Below are 23,483 nucleotides of genomic sequence, written 5' to 3'. Positions count from 1 at the left end.
AAAAATAATTTCCTTCAAGGCGGATTAAATTTAATTAGAAAATACCGGTGCCGGGACCACCTGTGCTATGGGTCTATTGAAGCAGAGAGCTTGACTTTCTGGAAACAGATAGAAATATCCTTATCTTTTTTCAACTGTCTGATTTCAAAACCAGTTTCAAGGTCTATGCCAACCTAAAACACTGGGTAGCACTTTTTTTTTCTTTAGTAGACTCCATGCTCAACACGGAGCCCAACGCAGGGCTTGAACTCACGACCCTAAGATCAAGACCTGAGCTGAGATCAGAGATGGATACTCAACCAACTGAGCCACCCAGGCACCCCCCCCCCAGCACTCTTTTTTCTACAAAGCTAATGCTATTGAGTAGTGTGAACGTTTTCCCTCTTCCCTTTCCCACCAGTGCCCTTTTAACTATAGATTAGGGTTTCTTTTTTCCCTGTAATAATTTGGAGATAGCAGTTTTCATAAGAGAACAGAAGAGCTTGAAGGTGGAAGGTAGAAAGGATGCTCTGATAATGGCACACATCACATTAGAAACTGCTGTCCCATACGTAAAACATAGGAGGGATGGAGACGGGCAAAAAATCTGTTAAGAATCAACTCTTGGAATTCTAAGGTTTGATTTATGTATTTCATCTTTTAGAGTGTAGTGAGTTACGGAATATAGTGGGGGGAATTCAATATCAGGATGGTAGGGCCATAAGATACTAAATATGGTAGGTAAGATTTAATATAAGAGCTATGATTATCAATTTGTCGTCTGAGTATAACTCCAAGACAAGGATTTGACTCAAACTGAAGCAGAGGGTTAAAGGCAATGGCACAAGTATTGGTTACATTTCCACCTTTTGAGATGAGTAAACAAAACAAAATTTACAAGAATGCATGACCTTTAAAAACATTCATTTCAGATACGGGAACAGTGCTCAGAAATGCAGAACTTTCACAATGTCCATGAGACAAATAGGAAACCATTTAACATCTTTGATAGAATTTGAAACATCAAGGCTTCTAACGAAAAGAAGCAGCAAGCCATAAGGAGGGAATAGGATAAGATGGAAAGATACTAGAATAAGATGATAAAGAGATAGATAGTGAGGAAAGACAGTGCAGAAACTAAAAATGCAAAAGAATTTTTTTTTAAGTTGCAGAAAAATTAGACCGGTGATACAGATAACAAAATAGAGAAGCTTCTCCAGTATGTGGAAACATAAAAATGATAGGAAAAAGACATGTTGGAAGTCAGAGAATTGAGAGATTATCTATGATTTATAAGTATACTTGAGGGAGAAACCAGAACATTTGAAAAATATACAATAATCAAGGACAAAATTTAAACAAAATTCTGTGAATAAAAAAACTATCTCAGTCTTTAAAATGATGGCCAGATTCTACGAAAACATTACTGAGTATAGACACTATCTTGATGGATTTTGGCAAAACTTTGAAGTGATAAAGATCAAGCATAATCTTACAAATATTCGAACAAAAAAGAAGACAAAATAAGTAAACATCCAGGCTTTCCCAAGACTTATTTCCCTAAATTCTAAAGTAAAACAAAGCAGTATCTCCTGTTTATAGGGGTAAAAATAGTGGTCCCATTCTGCGTGCACACTCATATTCTCTTTTGCATGTTAAAACAACAGAAAAGACATTCTCATCCATGCAGAGATTTATAATAGCACTGCTTTCTTGAAAAGTTTACTGGAAGGCTTATGTAAGCCTACCAAGTGATGAATCAAAATTTGTAACTCAAAAATAGAGACATTATAAACAAAACTAAGTATCTATTTGGTTTGGACCCAAAACTCAGAAGGCACCATTTGATGATTTCTCTTTGGCTTCTTATTTCATTCTCGGACCAAGAGTGGTCTTCTCGTCACAGTTCAGGTGAAAGCTCTGGGGACATATGACCACTTAAAACAGTGACTGGTGCTATTTAGTTCTGGCATTTGCTAACAAGCACCATTATTGGAACATTGCACTGGAGAGTTACTAAACAAGACTTCTCTTCTCCTCTTAAAAATCAAAGCTTCAGAGAACAGCAGAATGTTTACTCCCATTGCTAAGATTCCTTGGTAAACATGCTTTGTATCTAAAATAATTGTGTTGAAAAAAAACTGAGTCTGGGGACAGTTAAAATGATAAAGACTGAAAAAAATAAGGCAATAATAGAAATTGTATATGAATTTTCCTATGCTACATATGTTTTAAGAATTAAGTAGGCTTGGGGAAAAAAATGCCAAGCAAACAGGTCAAAAGGAAATACCCCAAAATATGGTGATGAAATTTAGAGTGATTTTAATTTTCTTCTTTTTACTTTTCTGCTCAAGTTAGCCTCAAAAATGCCAAGCAAACAGGTCAAAAGGAAATACCCCAAAATATGGTGGTGAAATTTAGAGTGATTTTAATTTTCTTCTTTTTACTTTTCTGTTCAAGTTAGCCTCAAAAATGCCAAGCAAACAGGTCAAAAGGAAATACCCCAAAATATGGTGGTGAAATTTAGAGTGATTTTAATTTTCTTCTTTTTACTTTTCTGTTCAAGTTGCCTCAATAAATATTTATTATTTTTACAATCTTATTAGAAGAGACAATTTAAAATACAGTTGTACAATTCCTTAGATACCATATAATTATATATCTTTACTAGCTACTTAATTTAAAAGACTAGTAGAAAACATACCAAAATACTAGCCATAAGTTCTCTTTGAATAGCAGGAGTATGGATGATTTCCTTCCATTTTTAACATGCGTTTTCCAAACTTTCTATAATGAGTATATGCTACCTTGATAATAAAAATAATTCTCTGTGTTTGGTACAGATGATAATCTTTAGTTGTTCTATGGCATGGAAAAATACACTATTTTTGCAGATGAAACCATTTCTAGGAAAATAATGTACTAGACTTTCTTCTAGGTATTTCTGTTGCAGTTCATCTTTTTCTTCGTGAATATGCTCCAGAATCAAGAAAGCAAAGTCGGAGTGTGACACTTCCTTCCCATGGCTGAAAATATTGGGTGTAGGGTGCTTGCAGGGAGAGGACACAAGATAGAAGATACCACGGTTCACAGTACAGTGCATTTGCAACCTGAAGAAAGATGGCTGACACTGCAGGGCCTTGTATGTAAATATATTTTAGTCCCATATTCTAATTTCTGATTCTTCCTCAATCCAATCATTTCTTAGAATGTTATATTGCTTATTGGACTGAGTCTCTGAAGAGTGGAAAATAAAACCTATAAACATACTGCTAGTTCAAGGATGAGATTTAGTGGTAATATTTCTAAGTGAAAAAATAAGCTGATATTCATCCTATGCTGAAGCACACATTTAATTCCCATACCCTACTCCTTTAAGTCACACAATTTCTCTTCTCTTTTGGAAACTACATTCATTAAAGCGTTCTCTACTTGTAAAGTCAAAGAATGAGGTAGTATTCAAATAATGTATATCCTTAAACTTTACTTTTGCCCTAATTTTTCTGTACATATTAGATTCCCAGTTAATATCTGTTGATTGAATTATCCAGATAATTGACTCAGTTCTTCAGTTCACCTTATGTACATAGTGAGAAATTATACTTTCTGGTTAACATCAGTAGTTAGGGCCAAATTCTTATAAGCAGAAACACAAGGAACCAAAAGTTAAATATTCTGAATGTGGAAGTTGCTGGACAAAAATTAAATTTTTTTGGTTAAAATTTTATTCAAAATTGGTGTTAGATTTGTAAGGACCACTAATTTGGAACTGTAGGAAGCCAGTGTATCTGCAATATTTAAGAGGGCCCCCTTATGGTTAATCTTAGAAATGTCTTCTGATTCCATTCTGCCTTCCAGATGACTAGACATATTTACGCATGTGTAATTGGCCATGCGACTTAAAGAGAGTTGGGACCGGTGCAAAGTCAGCCCCCATATTTGATTAATATCATTTCAAAGTAAAATATTTTCCAAAGCAATCATTTAGTTTTAAGGGCTATAAAAAGGCCATCTCCAACAAACAGCTAGAAATGTAAGAATATGGAAAATGTTTTAAAGAAAACTCGGCTAGAAAGTAAATTTCCACACATTGCAATGGCATTCCTTAAAGAGGTTGGAAGTGATTGCTACAGTAGGAGACTAGTGTTTTGCAAAGGCCATTCGGTTCTTTCCGAAACCAATTTTTGGCTGAATTTTAAAAAAGAATAAAGTTATTTTTCCTATAATCAAGCAGTGGTCCTTTTCACCGGTAGACATATTCCAGGACTTCAGAAATAAAATATAAAATAATAATAAAGGATGCAAATGATATTCTTGTCTAGCTAACGTAATTTTTTTTTTAAAGTAAACATCAGCTCCTCAAGGGAGATTTCGATTTGAAGACTGTTTATTATATCGTTTGAATAGGACTAGACCTGGCCTTTTGACTTTGAACCACTACCAAATTTCAGGCTGTGAGGAAATTGTTCTACATTTCCTGACAAATTGAGTTAAGCAGACATTAAGTGGGCTTTAAGAAAACAAATGGCCATCTTTATCACAGGTGGACACTGATGGCTTAATGGGGCCTGGGCTGATTGTATCACTTCTAATGGCTTGACGGGAAGCATTAGGGTTTTTGCATAAAGAACTGGCATTGCGAACCCTGCTAACACAGACCTGTCAAGCGCTCTGTATCCCTTTGTGCACGGAAGCAGATGTTTGTATGTATACTATGAACTGGCATTAGAGCAAGCGACAGATGCCTGTATGAATGCCAGGTTTGTGAATTTTTACAGCAGGAGCATGTTCTGAGGAAGTGCAGCCCTGCCCTCTATCATAGGTAATTCCCAGTGGAACTTGCTAAATCCCAGCTATGTTTTCATTATTTGGCTTTCCTAGCAACTGGATGAATGTGTCTATCCTGAAAATGCAAGATGAGAGCCCTACCAAATTCTTACAGATTTGCAAATAGCTTGTCTGTGTTTTGAACTTGGACTTTTCCAGGCAGCGCTTTGCCCTGGAATCGCAACCAACTTATTCAAAGGAGCGGGTGGTATTCTAGCTCTCTAATTAAAACTTACTTCAGTGTTTATCTGTCAGTCCTCCCCCATGGTCTCCCTACATTCCCACCCCCACCCGCCAGGAAACGCGAATTCCGTTTGTAGGTTTTTCTTTTCTGCAACATACAGAACTTACACTCTAGTTGTCTGTCAACAATAGAAACAGGTAGCTTGCAGTCCATTAAACAAACACAGTGCCCCCCTCACTTTTATTTGACATTTTATTTGGCTGTGACAAATGAGCAGCAGTTGGATTATAACATAATTTGTCTTGTCTTTATTACCAGCACAAAGGACACCATTCATTAATTATTCTGCCGTTGCAGCTTAACACTGACTGGAAAGGTCCCTCTTCGGACAGATGGCGGGGACGATGTTATTTATATCAATCAGCCAAAATCCTCAACAAGGATTACTGTTCCTGAGACTACAATGATTTATTTCTTTTTACCTCACCCTCCCTCAACCCCTTCTGCTTTCAGAGATTTCTCTATAAAAACGAAATTTGATGGGAATCTTAAAGCAAAGCCATATTTAACCTGTTAGCTTGCAAAACAACATGCATGCTACATCAGTTTAACTGCATGACATTAGCTGCATATTTTTTAAACTGCTCGGGATTTTTGATCTTCCATTCTAGAGCAAAAGATTAACCAAAGGTCTTAGGGTAGCAAGTTCAGCAGAAGTTTGCCTCTTCTGTGACATTGTATTGCTGTGGCCCATGGGACAATCCCCCCCCCCCCAAAGGATATCGTGCTGTCAAGATTTTTTTTGCCTCTGCTGAGATGAGATGATCCATCTTATTTCAGAGTCCAGAAGACTTTCTGCAAGATCATCTGGATGTTTGGACAAAATAAAAATAACAACTAAAACCAAAAAAGCAGAAACACCCTTACCTCCTGTCTAAACTAGAGTTAAGTTAAAAGAGTGAAGGTCTGTGATTTCGCCTGGGTCCGCATCTCTATGCAGAACCATGAGGTGGTTATTGGGGTGGCGGTGGTGGGTGATTTACCTTGCTCGTTTTGTGTTGTTAACAATTCTGTCCAATACATGCTGATCGAGCACTAATAAAAGACTAGACCAAACCCAGATGTGACATTCTTCTACACATTTTTCGATAGTGCTTCTGAGATGTGGCCATTTCTCCAATTAAAATCTTCAGGAGAAGAGGATGTGCAAAAAAATACAGATTATTGGGGCTAAGGCACTGAAAGTTTTTTTTAAGTTTTCTGTTTGAATATAATAAAGAAAATAATGCAGAAAGTTTTTTGTCTTCAGAAATTATTGGTATAACCTTGCTATCCTGATTAGTTTGCAAATATTAAAAGTCCCATCAAGACAAATATCAGCAACATGCAAATACCCTTGCAGGTTGTGATTAAGATTTTAAATGTATCCTTTTGCTTTTAGTTAATGAAAAACAAAGTCTTGGAGGATCTAAGTTGTAATTTATTAAACATGAAAGGCTCCTTGATGAAATATAGAAATGAGATATATTTTGCATTTCAAAGATTTAAGCTGACAACTTACTTGCATGCAAATAAGAGCAAGATTTGTAAAAATATTTGAAAAGAAATTATTCCTGAATGTACTTATTACAATAATGTGGCATGTAGATAAGAGAAACACACAGCATTAAAAGACATTCATTTCTCCAAAGTCTTAAAATTAGCTTCTTTCTGCCATTGTGTATTAATGTTCTTCTTCAGGAATGCAGCATATTAAAGAACTGAACAGAATTAGTAATAAATTTGTTAATTACAAATTTAAGCAACACAACTGTGTTGTTTTCCCAATATGTTTTTTTTTCAAAAGCAGAATTGCTAATGCATTTTAATCATTTATGTATAAACATTTGAGGATAAAATATTCTGAAGTTTATCAATTTCAAGAGCTGTTTATTTGCTAGCAAAATAGGCCATGTTATACAACATATATCTTATCATTTTTGCTCATCAAATCCCCATTTGCTGAATGCAAATTTTCCTGGTCTAAGTGCTCTTGCACCTCAATTTAAATGAATAATAGGATCGACTCTATTAAAATCAGTTTAAGGTTGCCATGGGTGACATATCAGTAGGGTTAAAATGAGAAAAAAAGGTCACAGAATCAGTCCTTACAACCTGTTTTTTATCATAATGAAGCATATGTAAGACTCAACGAAGGCTTAAATAACAATATGTCACTTAGGCAATACTTTAGTTTGTGGGTCTTCTTAAAAAATCTTTTTTTAACCACAATGTATTCCAAACAAAATAAACGTGAAATTATAGTGCCATCAATAACTCCGAGAATGTATTCAGTTGCATTGAAAATTAGAGAGTAAGCTCTTATGCTATTACACAAGACTGACAGATTGTGGATTTGTAAAAATAACAGAGAGCTCCTCAAAAAGAGGAGGAGTAGGTACTTTTGCTGCAGTAAATCTCTTGCTACAAAGATCCGGCTAGGTGCTATAGTCAAATCAACAAAGCATACAGAAACTACCCTGGAACATCTCATTTGAGAAAAAATTTATGTCCTCTGCCAACCAGATTTAAAAGATTATTCATGTAGTTATTAGTAGGCATTAAAACACCAGCACCGGGCATGGCCAATATCCTGGAGCAAACCTTTGGGTCCTAGTTTTAGGCTCTTGAAAGCTGAACAGCAGGACTTTGGGGTTACTGGAGTATGTATGTGATTGTATATCTATATGAATCTTCATATTTTAAAAGTCAATCCTATTTATTAAAGTCACACTCTTAATGCTGAGTTTATATTATTTATGATTCTCATTTGGATTTCACAGAATCACATTTTTGTTACAAGTGTTATATTTCCTATCTTTTTTTAACCTGAAATAGAAGAAAAAAATTCTTCTTATTTGCTAAGGTTACAGTGTTAGTTTAATTTTCATAGAAGCGGTGGAATATTTTGAAGTGAGTAACATTTACCAAGTCATTAGTTTTATGCAAACTAGGAAGGAAGATGAAAGAAAAAAAATTATCAATTATTTATAGATTGTTAAAATGTATCTTAGTGCTCTGCTACTGTATAGAAATGACAATTAGCCAAACTTACCTTCTTTAATTAATAATGCATACATTATGCTCTTTGGGCAACTAATCACCAGCTCTACAAATTTGTTTGACACTGTTGAAGATACCTATCACATGGGTTAAAAAAAGAACAATGCTCTGCCAGCTGCAGCCAACTTTCAGCCTTCTAGCAATGCTTGAAATGCAGTAGCAGTTCCAGGGAGCAAAATGGTGGTCCTTCAGCTGCTTGATGCTACGACTATGGCACCGAGCTGCAGAATGCTGCCTGCCAGGCCTTTGCCACCAAAGAATGCACGTTTTGTCTCAAATGGGTTACTTAGTGATGAAAATCCTCGATCTCTATCTCCTGTGTTATTTCCATTCTCTTACAGTGAGAAATTATTGAAGGCAAATTTGTGCTGTTGCCTTAAAGCTGCATTTATCGTATTTTCTGAACGAAAATAGAAAAGTAGTTGGATAAAAGGATGGACTCTGTGAAAACCAAACTATTCCAGGGAATCGGGGATGAATGGTCACCATGCTTCCCACAGAAAATTCCAATCAAACCTGTGACTGCCGCATTTTGTTGCCATGACTCTCTCAAAATTTATTTTTAATAAGACATAGCATCTATCTATAATATATTTAGACCAGAAGGAAAAGTAAAAAAAGAAACGATTTTTTTTTTCAATTGCCTGCTTTTGCATCTCCCCGTACTTCAAGGATGGCAAACCCAGTCTCCTCATTTTACCCACAATTCTGAGGGCAATGACAGTCACTGGTAAGGTTGCAAGTTTCACATAGGCTACTACATTGACACAAGGGCCTAGGCAATCTATTTCTCAGAGGTACAAAAGCATAGTATCACACCAAGCAGTCCACTCAAGTGGCCAACAGGCTTCCTGACATTGGGACCAGGTAGACACTTGGCTGTCACCGATTTTGTCCCTGAGTCATACACACACCACATCGAGGTAGCAGCTTGTAGCATTTGGAAGGAGAAATGAGACTGGTGCGGCTCCCTCACATATGGTGTTTAACAGACTACACTTCCCATTTGCTCCTCCGAAAGGTGTGCATTTTCAAGGGATAATGCCAAGTGTTCTTTGTGCTATGGTGTCTTTGCATTGAAAGGTGATGTGTCTGACACATTTTGGCAGGCTACTGTGAAGAGCTTAAAAATTTTCCACTGACTTTTACTAAGACTTAAGAGAGTAAGATAGTACTTTATCAAAGGTAATAATCTGCCTTTGGGGATGACAGGAGCACAGTTCTGTAGTGAACTGAGAACATGGATTTTTATTGATGATATTCTTCACTCTCCTGTAAAATTTGTTTTGTTGCTTTTTTTTGTTTAATTTAAATACCTACTGACCAGTAGATCTGCCCTGAGCAGGTTTATCATTTTAAGTAGATTCTGAATTAGAGCTTTGAAATGTGGGTAGAATAAAACTAGAATGTGTATTTCTTGTGAAATTCTCTCCTCTTTTTCAGCAGCTTTAAATGAAATGCAGAATCAGAGTCAGAATAAATGCAGGGGACCTCTCTCAGAAGCCTGCGAGAAGAACCAATTCTATATGTAAACTGAAGGAAATCTTCATTTCTATCATGAACATTGGGTATTTCCCCACCCACCATTTAGAAGGATTTCTGTTAGTCTTTTGTGAAAGATTGCTCTCATTTATTTAACTCATGCCACATGGCTTAGCTTTATAACCAGTATAGGATTTCTAGAGATTAAAAAAAATCCATTTTGTATCTATGGAAATATGAATCTGGAATTTAAGCCATAATTGCTGCAAGTTTTCCACATTATAGTATAAAATTGCTGGATTTATTAATGCTGGGCATACTTCAAGCACTCGATGTTTTGCCCTGGTCAATGGTTACCTGTCAAAATGTGGAACAATTTTTAAAAAATATTCTGTGCCACGGAGAAAAATAATGTGTGGATTTTTCCTCTGTTTTTGTTTGTTATAAGCAAAGTATTTGCAATAATTTATGGAAAGTCTTGGAATTATAAATATTAAGGCACTGCCAAATGATTTAACTATCCCTCCATGGCAAACTGTCTTTAAACACTACCATTTTTTTCTTTCTTTTTTTTTTTTTTTATCATTTACTTGTGGACCAGCAACACTTGCAGGCTCTTGCCCCTGGCCTTCTGTGAGAATGTTAGTTAGCAATGCTCATAAAAACTCAATTCATCAATGTGAACATAATTTGCTATGAACAGAAAGCTCACAAAAGGGTGAATTTGTCAGATAGACAGGTGGCCTGAGATCTCTCTCTGATACTGAATGATATGAATAATAGATTCTGGTAAATGTATGCCAAGACTTGAGCTGTAAACACAGCTGCCTCCATTCCCTTCCAGAAAAACAGCTTCGAGGACGAAAGCACAGGAACCACGGTTCCACCTGAGGACCTAAGCTTGTGTGTGTGTGCGAGTGCGTGCGCACACACACACACACACAAGTGCACGCACACACACGCACACACACACACTCCTCATTCAAGAAATAAACAACCACCATAAAAAAGGATAGAGTTAGAGGACTCTTCATGTTTTTCCCTCTCTATGCGAAAGACATTTTACAGCTATCTTGGGCAGAGGAGACTAGACAGAGACGAGAAAGAAGAGCAAGGAAATAGATTCTCCTAATGGTTCTGGTTCCATATTATTCAAATGTCCTATTTTATAAAATACACAGATCAACAGAGCTAATAAACTTTGCAATATTATAACTCCTGTTTTATAATGAACAAAAATAAGAGAGCAGGATGGCTCTATGCAGAAGCACTGTGCTTGAAATCATTCTAGTAATTCATGGCTATTTGTCTTATGGGTTATTAAGTATTTATTAAGGTTCAAATGTAATGTAGCCTTTTCTCCAATTTACTCTGAACTTTAAAAATCTATTTTGCAAATTGTTTTCCAGGTACTGCACATACCCACTTAAGAGTTGAATCTCAGGATTTAGAAGATTCTGATTGAGTGCACCATATATTTTTCTAGTCTTTATAGATACTGCTGCATAGAGGTTAACCTAATCTGATAACATTTATGATTGACGGTCAACTGGCAAAGACATTGGATAAGTCTTTCTTAGTATAGTAAAGTAGTGTTTCTTAAAGTAGAATACAATATTACTGGTGGTCAAGAGACAAATTTAATGGTCATGTATTTATTTTAATGAGTATTAAAGTATAACAGTTTAAATGTATGCTTTCATGGACATTATTACTTAGGATAAAGCTAAATATATTTAAGTATAAAAGTCATTTGATTTTCAGAAAAAAATATTTAATATTGATATTACTGAAAATATTATCAATGAAATTAGCATATAGATCAATGAAGCTTGGGAAACCTGATAACCTCATTCCAATCACCAAAATCACATAAAAGATCTTATCAAATATAATTAGAATCATAAAGCCACAGAACATAGAATTGTGACATTTTTAGAGTTGAGGTAGACCCTGGAAGCCATTCTGTCCTATTCTTTAATTTTATGGATGTAAAAGCTATGTGTTACAGAGGGCTTAAGTCATCTATCAAGTTAGGGACAAAAAGGCAATTAAAAACCAGGGCTCCTCACAGGTTGGTGGTCTCTGTCATTAGGAAAAAAGGGAACAAACAAATTTTGGCATCATTTCCATTCACTCACACTGGATTTCTAGAAGGAATGCTGAATGTTCTCTTCTATAAAAGGTTTTTTTTTTTTTTCTCGTTATTGACAAGAGAATCCTTAGAACTTCTTACCAGTATTTACTTTGGCTTTCCCAGCATGCAGACACTGAACATGAGTTCAATTTGGTATAATGGATAGCAAGGCTCTCTAACAGGAGGGTCACAATAGAGGCAACCCTATTCTTCCCCTTTGGAATTTTTGTTGGAGTTAATATCTCCCTCTCTTTTTTCACACCACTTTCCACTTTTTATTATACATCAATTATACACATTGTCTTTTCTCTGACAACATGGTAGAACTTTGCGTGAAGAAACTATACCTTCTTTATCTTTGATTTTTAAGAATTTCTCATCTCAGTTTCTTCACATGATGAGTCCTCAATAACTTTGTTATGTGATAGCACAAATGAATTCAATTCTTCAGATCCCTATGAATATTGCCTGACCTGTGATTCTATTATCTACGAAGGTTATTTCATCTAGTCCAATCAAATTCAATCCATCAAATACTTAAAACCTTTACCAAGCTCCTGATCTAAATTAAATAATTTTTAGGTGCTATGAGTGACAGAGATAACAAACAGTTTTTCACCTTAAGAGCACACCAACTAGGAGGGGTGATATGACATGGACACAATTAAAATGCGAAGCACAGTAAAGAAGTATAAATTTCTATGAGTATTTGAAGAAGAAAAATAGAACTGAGAGAATCCAGAAAGGCCACATGAAAGTGAAACTGAGGGTTCCAATAATCAAGGAGCTTTGCTTCATTCCCTAGTCCACAGTCTAAAGATAAATAGAGCAATACCCTGATTTACCCACTGATTCTGGTATCCAAACTCATAGATGTCGTTATCAAGTACACCAACCACATGTTCCAAAATTTTATGTTCACAGCACAGAAATCCCCAGGCAGACTGTCAGGTTAAATTTCTTTTTTTTTTTTTTTAAAGATTTTATTTATTTATTCGACAGAGATAGACACAGCCAGTGAGAGAGGGAACACAAGCAAGGGGAGTGGGAGAGGAAGAAGCAGGCTCATAGCAGAAGAGCCTGATGTGGGGCTCGATCCCATAACACCAGGATCACGCCCTGAGCCGAAGGCAGATGCTTATGTCAGGTTAAATTTCTTATTCATTTCCTTGCTCTAAGAGTTTTTCCTGGGGGGACGCCTGGGTGGCTCAGTGGGGCGCCTGGGTGATTCAGTGGTTAAACGTCTGCCTTCAGCTCAGGGGCGTGATACCAGAGTCCTGGGATCGAGCCCCGCATCAGGCTCCCCACTCCACTGGGAAGCCTGCTTCTTCCTCTCCCACTGCCCCTGATTGTGTTCCCTCTCTCGCTGGCTGTCTCTCTCTCTGTCAAATAAATAAATAATTTTATAAAAAGAGTTTTTCCTAACCAACTGGGTAGGCTGGGTCTCTACCACTTTCAGAGGCTCTGAATCATTAGAATCATTGGAACCATCAGGATTAATGAAATGATGAAGGAGATAACTACTGGAAGCGCGTAGAATCAAACAGGATAACAATAGTGAAACAAACCATTAATGATCTTTCAATTACTTTCCTTTTTGTTTTTAGTTGAAGTAAAGCTGAGGTAAAATTCATACAGTTAAATGTATAAATCTTAAGTGTACAATTTGATTAACTTTGACAAATGTCTGCACTCATGTAACCAACAACTCAGTTGAATTAGAACAATATATAGCACATTTTCTCACCCACCAAAACTTCCATCAGACATCTTTTCAATCTTCATCTCTCTCATATGCAACCATTATTCTGATTATAATAGCATCTGTCAAAATAGGCTAATTTTGCTTGTTCTTGAATTTCATGTAAATGGTATCATGTAGGTATATACTCTTTCATGTCTGAATTCTTCTCCTCAGGAAAATTTTTAAGATTCATTTTAATGCGTGTATTCATAGTTCTTTTTAAATGCTAAATACTATTCCATTATGTGATCTGTTGACAAATTCTCCTTTTGATGAACATACGAGTCGTTTTGAAGTTTTGACTATAATAAAAAAGGCTCATAATTTCTTGTACAAGTTTGTTGTTGTTGTTGTTGATTAATGTTTTTTTATTGCTCTTGGGTATATAGGTAGGAGTACGATTTTGGAGTTACAGACAGGAGTTTGTTCAATTTTTAAGAGGCTGCCTAACATTTTTCTAAAATTATTGTGCCATTTTATACTCTCCTCTGTAATGTACAAGAGTTCTAGTTACTATTTTCATCAATATTTGAGATTATTAGTCTTCTTAATTTTAGCCATTTTGTTGAGTTAAAGCTGTATTCTATTGCGGTGTTAATTTGCATTCTTCTGGTGCCCTATTAATGACAATAAACTTTTCATGTTTTCATATGTTCATTGACTATTTGCATGTCTTCTTTTGTGAAGGTCTGTTCAAATCTTCTGTCCATTTTATAGGTGTGTTGTCAAAATATTTTTATACTATATATATATATATGTATATATATATATATATATATATATATATATATATATATATACATATATATATACAGCCTTTGTCAGATATATGTGTTATAATTTGTGGCCTGCTTTCTGTTTTTTAAAGGTGACTTTTGTAAAGTCTAATACAAATTTTTCTTTTAAGGTTATGGCTTTCTACGTCCTGTCTAAAAAATTTTGCCTAGGAGTGCCTGGCTGGGTCAGTGGGTGGAGCATGTGACTCTTGATCTTGGGGTTGCAGATTCAAGCTTCACATTGGGCATAGAGATTACAAGAAAAAAAAAAATCTTTGCCTACTTCCCAGGTCTTGAAGGTATTCTACAATATGTAGCTATGTAGACTTGCCTGTCACTTTTAAGCCTGTGGTCAATCTTAAATTAATTTTGTGTACATGAGGTAGGAACAAAAGGTGTTTTTGCTTTTTTTTTTTAATCAACTGCTCTAGTGCTATTTGTTGAAAAGTTGAAAAGATTTTTCTTTCCTTCTTTCCCATTGATTTTTTTCTTCTTTTCAAGATTGTTTTGACTGTTCTATGCTGTTTTCATTTTCATATTAATTTTAGAATCAACATGTCAATGTCTATAAAAATGCTTGTTTGAAATTTGATTGCGTTGAATGTGTTGATCAATTTGAGTAGAGCTGACTTCTTACCAATATTGAATCTTCTAATCCATGAACATGGTATATTCCACTAATTATTTAGGTCTTCCAAATTTTCTCTCAGCAATGTTTTGGAGTTTCTGATACAATTTTTAATTTAAATTCTTAAAATTTCTGTTTCTAATTTTTTGCTGCTTGCTTGCATACAGATATACAATAGTTTTTCTTTAGTGATCTTGATCCTATGACTTTCATAAATTTGCTTATTATTTCCAGTAATTTTTTAAAAGATTCCTTAGAATTTTCTATGCAAATAATAATGTGATCTGTGAGTTATTTTTCCAAACTTTTTTTTTTTATTGTACTGGTTAGAAAATTTTGTAGAATTTTGAATAGAAATAGCAAGACACTGAATCGATTTTTTTTCAGCAGTTTAAGGATGCTTTACATTTGCTTTTAGTGAGAAGTCAGTCACAATTCATATAGTTTCCATATATTGATATATTATATTTTGATTTCTCTGTAAACTTAAAAATTTTTATTTCCATCTTTGGCTTTAAGTTCAAACTTATTCTTTAGGGTTCTTGCCTTTCTTTCATATATTATCTATTTAAGATTTGCTGAAATTTCTGGAATTATAAGTTGAAGTTTTTCATCAGATTTGGGATATTTAGGTCATTTCCCCCCAAATATATATGTAAAATAATGATCTACAATAGATAATATCTATTATATGTCTTCAAGTTACTAATGTTTTATATTATAAATACCTATCTATTGATAAGCCCATTCAGTAAATTTTACTCCAGATACTGTACTTTTCAGTTCTTAAACTTCCATTAGGTTCTTTTCTTTTCTTTTCTTTTTTTCTTTTCTTTTCTTTTCTTTTCTTTTCTTTTCTTTTCTTTTCTTCACTTTCTTTTTCTTTTCTACATTTCTATGCTGAGGTTTTCAATCTGTTTACTCAGTAAGGTAATGTTTTCCTTAAGTCTTTGAATGTATTTATAATAGCTGTTTTAAAATCATTATGTGCTAACTTTACTGTCATGGTCATCTTAAGTTCTGTTTCTGTTGTCTAGCTTTTTTCTTGATTGTGGAATTCTTTTGCTTCCTTACATCTCTAGCAACCTTCATTATATTATTGTGATGATATGTTGTTCAGGCCTCTTATATTTTGTCAAATTGTATAGTTGTTTAGAGTGGGAGGGTAGGTTCATTAGCAGTTTTTCGATTATGGAGAGACGCAAACACTGTCTTCCTAATATATATTTTTAAACTCAAATTTTTAGGAATCAAGGATTAGGAATGCAAAATAACTTCTTGATATTGTTGTATTCAAATTAGAACTTAAACAAACTCTAAATTATGTGTTTTACCATTGCCTTTGAATATTTATAAGGTAGGCAAAGCAAATGAATGTAAATATTGGTTTAACTTATTCTCAGACTGGACCATTATAAGGTACCATGGCAAGTGGAAGAACACCCAATCTCATAGGAAAAGTATTCCGCCTTATTGGCTCATCATTTCCTTCATTTCCTGAATCAATGAAACTAAGTTGAGGTTCTGTACCCTTTTTATTAAACTGAACCAGTTAATAAATAAATAAATTGAACCAATTTAACACAAATGCACTTTTTGATTAAATTTTAAAATCAACTATTACTGAATGTATTATGTAATATCTATAGTGAGGTGCATTAATTAACTTAAAAATTATTTGGGTCTTCTAACACATGTATATAGGGGATTTGCCTCATATTTTGGCTTTTATATCCATTAATTTTGGTAGTTCTTTTGAAATGAAAATCTAATCTATCTCAAATAATCTCTTCGCCTCCCTCTTTATAGGCAAAATATTACTTTTATTAGAGTAGGCATCGCATGGCCTAGGTTATAATTACTGATATATTCATAAAAATTATTAATGGGCTTTTCATATCATGAAGTACACTCTACTTGTCTGTGATATATATAAAACCTTGTGTAAAGTTTCTATTATGGAGACCTGAGAAGGTCAATAGTGATAATTCTCTCATCTTCAGGTGATGATGTAAGAGGAGAATGTCATCAGCCTGAAATCACACCAAACAACTGGTATGAATTTACCTACATAAATATTCTATATTATATTAAAGAAAATACATAAAGAAAGTCAAAGCATTCCAGATAATGTATTGGGAGGAAGTTGAATATACTGTACTATTAAGTCTTTAAAGATTACATAGAGATGAGAATAAATGACAGACAACCTAATTTTTTGGAGCAACCACAGCCAAACACACTGAAGGCATCACTATATAATAATAATAATAATAATAATAATAATAATAATGGCTGACTATTGATCATTACTGAAGGAAATGATTTGACTTTTTTTTGGTCATCATTGTCTTAATGGGACACTCATAAATTTGTCGTTTCTTTATATACCCCTAAATTTTGCTAGGACTCCTTCTAGCATAATCTTATTTAAGGTGTCCATAAATATGAAATTCCTTAGTCAAATCAATAATCCTTTACTTTAGTAATTAAGGGCAAGATTATCTCCTCAATCAGGAATGATGCATTTTATCCAACTGCTCTGATATGTCAAAGAGTCATTACTAATGACACACTCCAAGGAGCTACTCCTTTCAGTAGCCACTCAAGTAGAAATATTCGGAGAACCACACATGTGCACCTAGAAGCCAATCTCCCACCGATACAAAGAAACTAGTTAATAAAGCCTAACTTTTGAGCTACTGAACCAAAATAATAGTTTCACAAAAGAGCCCTTCAAAACAAAACCTAAAGCTGCTTCTTCATTGCATTATAATGTATGAACATTGTTCATAGTAATGTTCAATTATTGTTCAACCAATAACATAGACTATTTTATTTAGCCTTCTCACACATCATTTTCTCAGTAGGTATGCCATTAATGCATTGTTCTCAAAGAAAATATAGTTGAAGAATGGAGGTAGTGTAGTTAAAACCAGAAGAACTAATGAGTATTCTTGAGAATTATTTTCAAGTAATTTCTGCCAATGGTTCTCTTTGGTCTAGACCCCCAATTAACCCATTCTATTTAGTGAGTCAGGTCAATTCACTGTCTAATTAAATAGAGATAATACATTCATCTTTAGAAACCTACATTATGCAAAACAATTATTTTTTTTAAAAATATATAAATAGTTTAATATATAATATTCAGTTTCTTTTAGATTTCACTGATAGGACAGGGCCAGTCCTACTTTCTGAAGGGGATGCGATATTGGAATAAGAGACATTGAGGAGTTTGGTAGATATAACGGTGGCACATAAAGAAATACGATTGTAAGGTGGACTTGAAAGATGATGTGATCACCACCAGAAACCAAACAGTGCAAATACTAGGAAGCCCACAGAGGGTTCTGGTCTCCAGTGACCTGTTGGATCCCTCACTATGTGCAAGCTGTTGAAACTATAAAATCTGTGGTATGCTGCTCTATGGAATAGACAGGGGCAAGCAGAAGCATCCTCATGTATATCCTTGATTTTGTGTGTCCTTTGCACTACCTTTCTGCTGGTCCGGTAGGCAGCATGACAAAGAGAGAGCAAACTCAAACCGATGTGAGTCAGAAGTTTTACTAATCTTCAAAACCAGATTTTGTCATCTGTATTGGCTCAAATTCCAGTGGAAGGTATGATAAGTATCACACAAAATATATGTTGATAACAAGAAGAAATGCAGTAGCACTAGAAATATAGAGAATGAGGTGAGGTCTTTGCACTATGAGAGAGAAAAAAAGTAGTGACATAAATAAAGGGAGTTGGAATGAGGTGGGAAGCAGAGGTGGTATTTGCTTTAAGAAGATTAAGAAGCAACAAGGGCCTTCTTAGGTGGAACCTAATTCCTACAGTTTTTAAGTCTCTTCTGTCCATCACGGAGCACTTAACTGCCACCAGTGGACTCAGTTCTTCACTGGTGTCCAAGGTCCGGCCTGACTTTAAGCAGTAGTGGGCATCGAAGACACTCTAGACTACATGCCCCACATAAGGTACCTAAATGGCATGTCACCTTTGCTTCTTGCCTCAGCCAAAATTTTATTTCAGTGTGATACATTGGACTTCCACTTGGTTCTTTTTTGCGTGAATCTATGTGCTGGTGATGAGATCAGACATATCCTGGGTCCTTCTCGTCACTAGAGCCCTGTGGTCCTCTTCCTGTCAGTTGTTTGTGTAAATTATAAAATATAACCTAATCTTAGATTTACACTTCTGGCTTCATGTGATATATGTCTCCTGATGGAAACTTGAAGTCCTACTCTTAGGGCACAAGAGGTTAAGTCTTTGGATCATAGAACCAGAGAGACCTGGAGTTAAATAAATCTTGGGTCTGTAAATTACTAGTGGTCTGACCTTAGACAAGACCTTGGACAAATAACATAAATTTTCTAAGTCTTAGTCTCCTTATTTTTAAAAACAGGGCAAGTGATGGGTGCCTTATCACACTGTTTAAGTTATATTGACTTTATAGAAAGCCTTTAGCATAATTCCGGTATATAGCTAGTGGTTCAACAAATCATAGTTGTTTTTCTCACTAATTTTTTGGATTTCTAAATGGTACCTACACTGTGTCTGTCTTCAAATGTTTGATCCATGACATGGTAAGTTTAATTTGTTTATTCATTCATTTATTCATTCATTCATTTGATCTACTATATTTCAGACACTGTTCTAGGCATTAGTTCTAAGTCTAGTTTCTCTCACTGGGCTCCATCCTGGTATAGGTAACATATTTATGTCCAACTATGCTCTAAGATAGGAGACATGGGAGAAGCAGTGTAGTTTGGTGGCTAAATAAGTTGGCTTTGGCCCACATTGCCTAGGTTTGAATGCCAGTTCCTTTACCGAGGAAACAAGACCAACTTTTCTATACTTCAATTTTTTTATTCAGTAAAATAGCGATAACAATATCACCTACCTCCTAGGATTGTCATAAAGCTTAAATTGACAATTTGCTTAGATTAGTACTTGGCACATAATAAATGCTCAATAAATGTTAGTTATAATTAAAATTTTAAGGTCTAAACTCAAGGACCTGAGGCATGATAGAAATGTAAATTTTCAACTCAGCAACTGATTCCAATATCCAAAAATAACTAAAGTTCTGACATTTCATAGAGGAGAGATGACTATATGGGAAATTATATTTTATTCCTGTATGAATTTAATGATTCCCTGGTCCCTCTTCTTTAGGAAGTGCTACTGGGAACCAAGTTTTGTGTTATGAACTTGAATGATTCTATGGCCCTCTGTGGCCTGTAGCCTTGACTTTAAGGAATTGTCTATGTATTCAACTTCAAATAGAAAGTTGGAACTGTTCATCAAAGAATTGGAATAAGGGTGACTTGAACCACAAGTACATCAGAACTCTGGGCTTCTCTAAGACAGAAATAACTGACAGATCAACAGTAGAAAGAGGAACAGGGTGACTTATTCAGAGTTAGATGGCCATGTAGGCTGCACAAAAAGGAAGAGTCAGAATACAGACTTGTCAAACAGCAGATTGCGCCTGCAAACAAAGGACATAGTTTAAGGGCATGGGGTTTTAGAAAGGAATGCTGGTCTCTCATTTGTCTTTTCAGCTGGATCTGCATACATGGGTAATATCACCACAATCAACGATGTCATCTTTGAATAGGGAGAAATAGAGACTCACACAAAGTTTGCACCAGGGAGATCCTACACACAGATGAACAATTCATTAGTCATTCAGAACGCAAAGCTGTCGCCAAATTTTGCTCTGTATGCTAAACACAATACAATGATTGAAAATAAAAAGAAAATAGAATCAAGGCAGTGAGGAAACCTTTTACGAGGCAATGGGAATGTCACATCAACATATTGTCAAGATTCAGATGAATATCTCCACAGTATTTTCTATCCTATGAGATTTGAAAGTTAGTCTGCGTATAGGTTTAACAACAGTGTTAACTATTCTCCATTCCAATATTACTCAAACTACAAAACACACCTCAAACTCTTTTTGCTTCTCTTCAATGCTTCATTCTTACCTGAAATTTTATCATGCTTTATTCCAAATTATGATAAATTGTATTTTCTTGAAAATTAAATCAACATGCCTCTGTTGTGCATGTATTTTCAAAGTTGTTATCATCAATAATCATATTTTCATAATAAAATACATAGTCCTTAAGTGGGGAGTCTCTTTTTTTTTTTGCACCCTCATACCCCTCCTCATCTCCTCCTACTTCTCTATTCATAGCTGACATTGACTACACATTTGTTGTTTCATTAATTTGTGTAAGAACAATACAGGATTTCAAGTATTTATCATCTAAGCAATGTGATATCCTATTTAACAGGTGTTGTAGGCAAAATAAAGGACCACCAAAATGCTTATCTTTTAATCCCAAAACCCTATGCGAATGTTATCTTCATAACAAAAAAGACTTTGCAGACGTGATCAAATTAAGGACCTTGAGATGATGAGATTATCCTGAATTATCTGGGTGGGGCCTACCTAATCACAGGGTTCCTTAAAATCAGAGATTTCCTTGTTGTTGTCAGAGGGAGACGGTGAGTATGGAGGAATATTCTGAGAGATACAGATACCCCTGAGTTTTGCTTGTTCTGAAAATGGAGGAAGGGGGCCATGAGTCTGGGAATGTAGGAGTTTCTTAGAAGCTGGAAAAAGCCAGAAAATGAATTCTTCCATAGAGTCTTTAGAAAGGAACACAGACCTTTCAAAACCTTGATGTTAACCCACTGAGACCCTTGTCAGACTTCTAAGCAAGCTACAGATCTGTAAGATAATAAGTGATAAAGTGTGTGGTAATTTTTTGTAGCAGCAATAGAAAATGAATACAATGTGGGATGAGATAAAATTAAGATACATCCCTATGCTATTTACTGGTCATCACAAACTCTCCTTGTTGTTACTATTTCTAGATAAGAGGTCAGGGATTAGGTTTCTCTCAAGGAAACATATATGGTAGGTTTCTATCATGTTGTATCTATGACAATTTAGTGCTTACTTTTGTAGTTAGCATTCTTGTACTAAAATAAAAATAACTCCAGTGGAGACATACCACATGTACAATTCATTGACATTCATGCAGATATATCTCTAAATGAGTGATTTCCTGATATCGTCCCCTAATAATTCATAAGCTATGCATTTTAAGATTGGTTGTTGTTCTCATAATTTTTTGTAAAGTTCTCCCTTTTTTCACATACCAGTCCTTGGCACTGTAAAACCACTAATCAAGCTTTAACTTCTCAGGGTAAAGATCTCTCTTTTGGTTCCCCACACACTGCCCAGAAATATGGAATTTTGAAATCTGGTTGAAAGTAATATCAGCAAAATCATCTTTTTCATAAATGCAATTGATAGTCCCTTTGGCTCTCCTAGAATTCCTGAAGAATGAATTACCAGCTGGAAAGGCATTCAAGAATTATACTGAATGTGGAAGAAGGAGGGAGAAAGTACTAGGTGTAATTTTTAAAAAACAGAATCAAGGACAGGTTAAGTAACAGGTTTTACACAGAAGAAAGTTTGAATGTAGTAGTTAGCAAGGAAGCACTAAGGACCCCATCATTTCAGGCTGTGAAGTTTGTAATTATTCTTGGCACCCAGCAGCAAAAAATTTGGTTTGACTTAGATCTGTGGTATTTTGGAATCATAGACACAGACCATGTTGGTCTCTGCTGGCTATTTCTAATGCCAATCCATAAGAAGAATACCCATTTACTCCTTCAATTTCTCTTGGCAACTGTTCTAAGATGAAGATAGCACCAATTAAACAGAGGACCAGAGAAATGGGTTGAAGCTTGTTGCTAAGAGAATGAAATTTCCATAATATGACCACAAAAGATCTCTAGAATTATTGAAAGCTGGTATAAATGACAAGAAACAAATAAGCCAGAAGTGTTCTCAACTTTCAAAAGGGATTTATTACCAAATAATTCTGACCAGGACAGACAACTACTTCAGATCTCCCAGGGTCCCTAGGGGTGAAGATGCTGCTAAAGGATATCCTTCACCATATCTTTCTCTGTTGTCAACCATGGAAGACAATGGGTAAGTGAGATTTTCCCAGAAAGTAAAATCAGGAGCTGCCAGACTGTTTGACTCAGAAAGTCACTCCACAGCCAGGACATGGAATGCATACTCTTCTTCCTCAGGAGAATATCACGTATTCTATGGAGCAGGAACTACCATATGCTCTCCATTGTTCATTTTTACAAATAGAAATGTTAGTTCTAGTTAGCCCTTCTTTTCATACTCTTGAACAGTAAGTGCTTTGGTTGTGGATAGTGGTCTGTTAATTAGAGAAGTTACATTATACCTGAAAAAAAAGTTGAGCACAAAGCTCAGATTCCTGGAACCAGCTATGATTGGTTGCTGTATGAAGCTCTGGAAAGGAATAAATGGTTTCAAACAGGTATGAAAACTTCAAAGGTAACAGAAGGGTGGCATGTGAGTGTTGTGTCAATGAGTTGGACTGGAGACATGTATTGACTGCCTGTTTGAGTTGATCTTTCTCTCCTTCTAAACAGAACTGTATTATACAGGGATCTATTATATGACTCATCATTAGCAGATCTCAGTCCTTGATCTGGTATTCAACCTTGCTTAATCCAATGCAATGTACTTGTCCTGGTTATATTAAGAA

At 35.2% G+C, this 23,483-nt stretch overlaps 1 protein-coding gene across 1 annotated transcript in view; it reads right to left on the bottom strand.

The window, feature by feature from the left end:
* Window positions 1-23,483, bottom strand: part of ARHGAP15 (Rho GTPase activating protein 15) — a 596,409-nt gene that overhangs the window by 73,029 nt on the left and 499,897 nt on the right. The gene's annotated exons all lie outside the window — the stretch shown is intronic.

This window comes from Ursus arctos, unplaced genomic scaffold (genome assembly GCF_023065955.2).
Source record: "Ursus arctos isolate Adak ecotype North America unplaced genomic scaffold, UrsArc2.0 scaffold_1, whole genome shotgun sequence".
In the NCBI taxonomy this organism is placed as follows: Eukaryota; Metazoa; Chordata; class Mammalia; order Carnivora; family Ursidae; genus Ursus; species Ursus arctos.
Note: the sequence above shows the minus strand (reverse complement) of the source record. Positions and strands in the feature narration are given on the sequence as shown.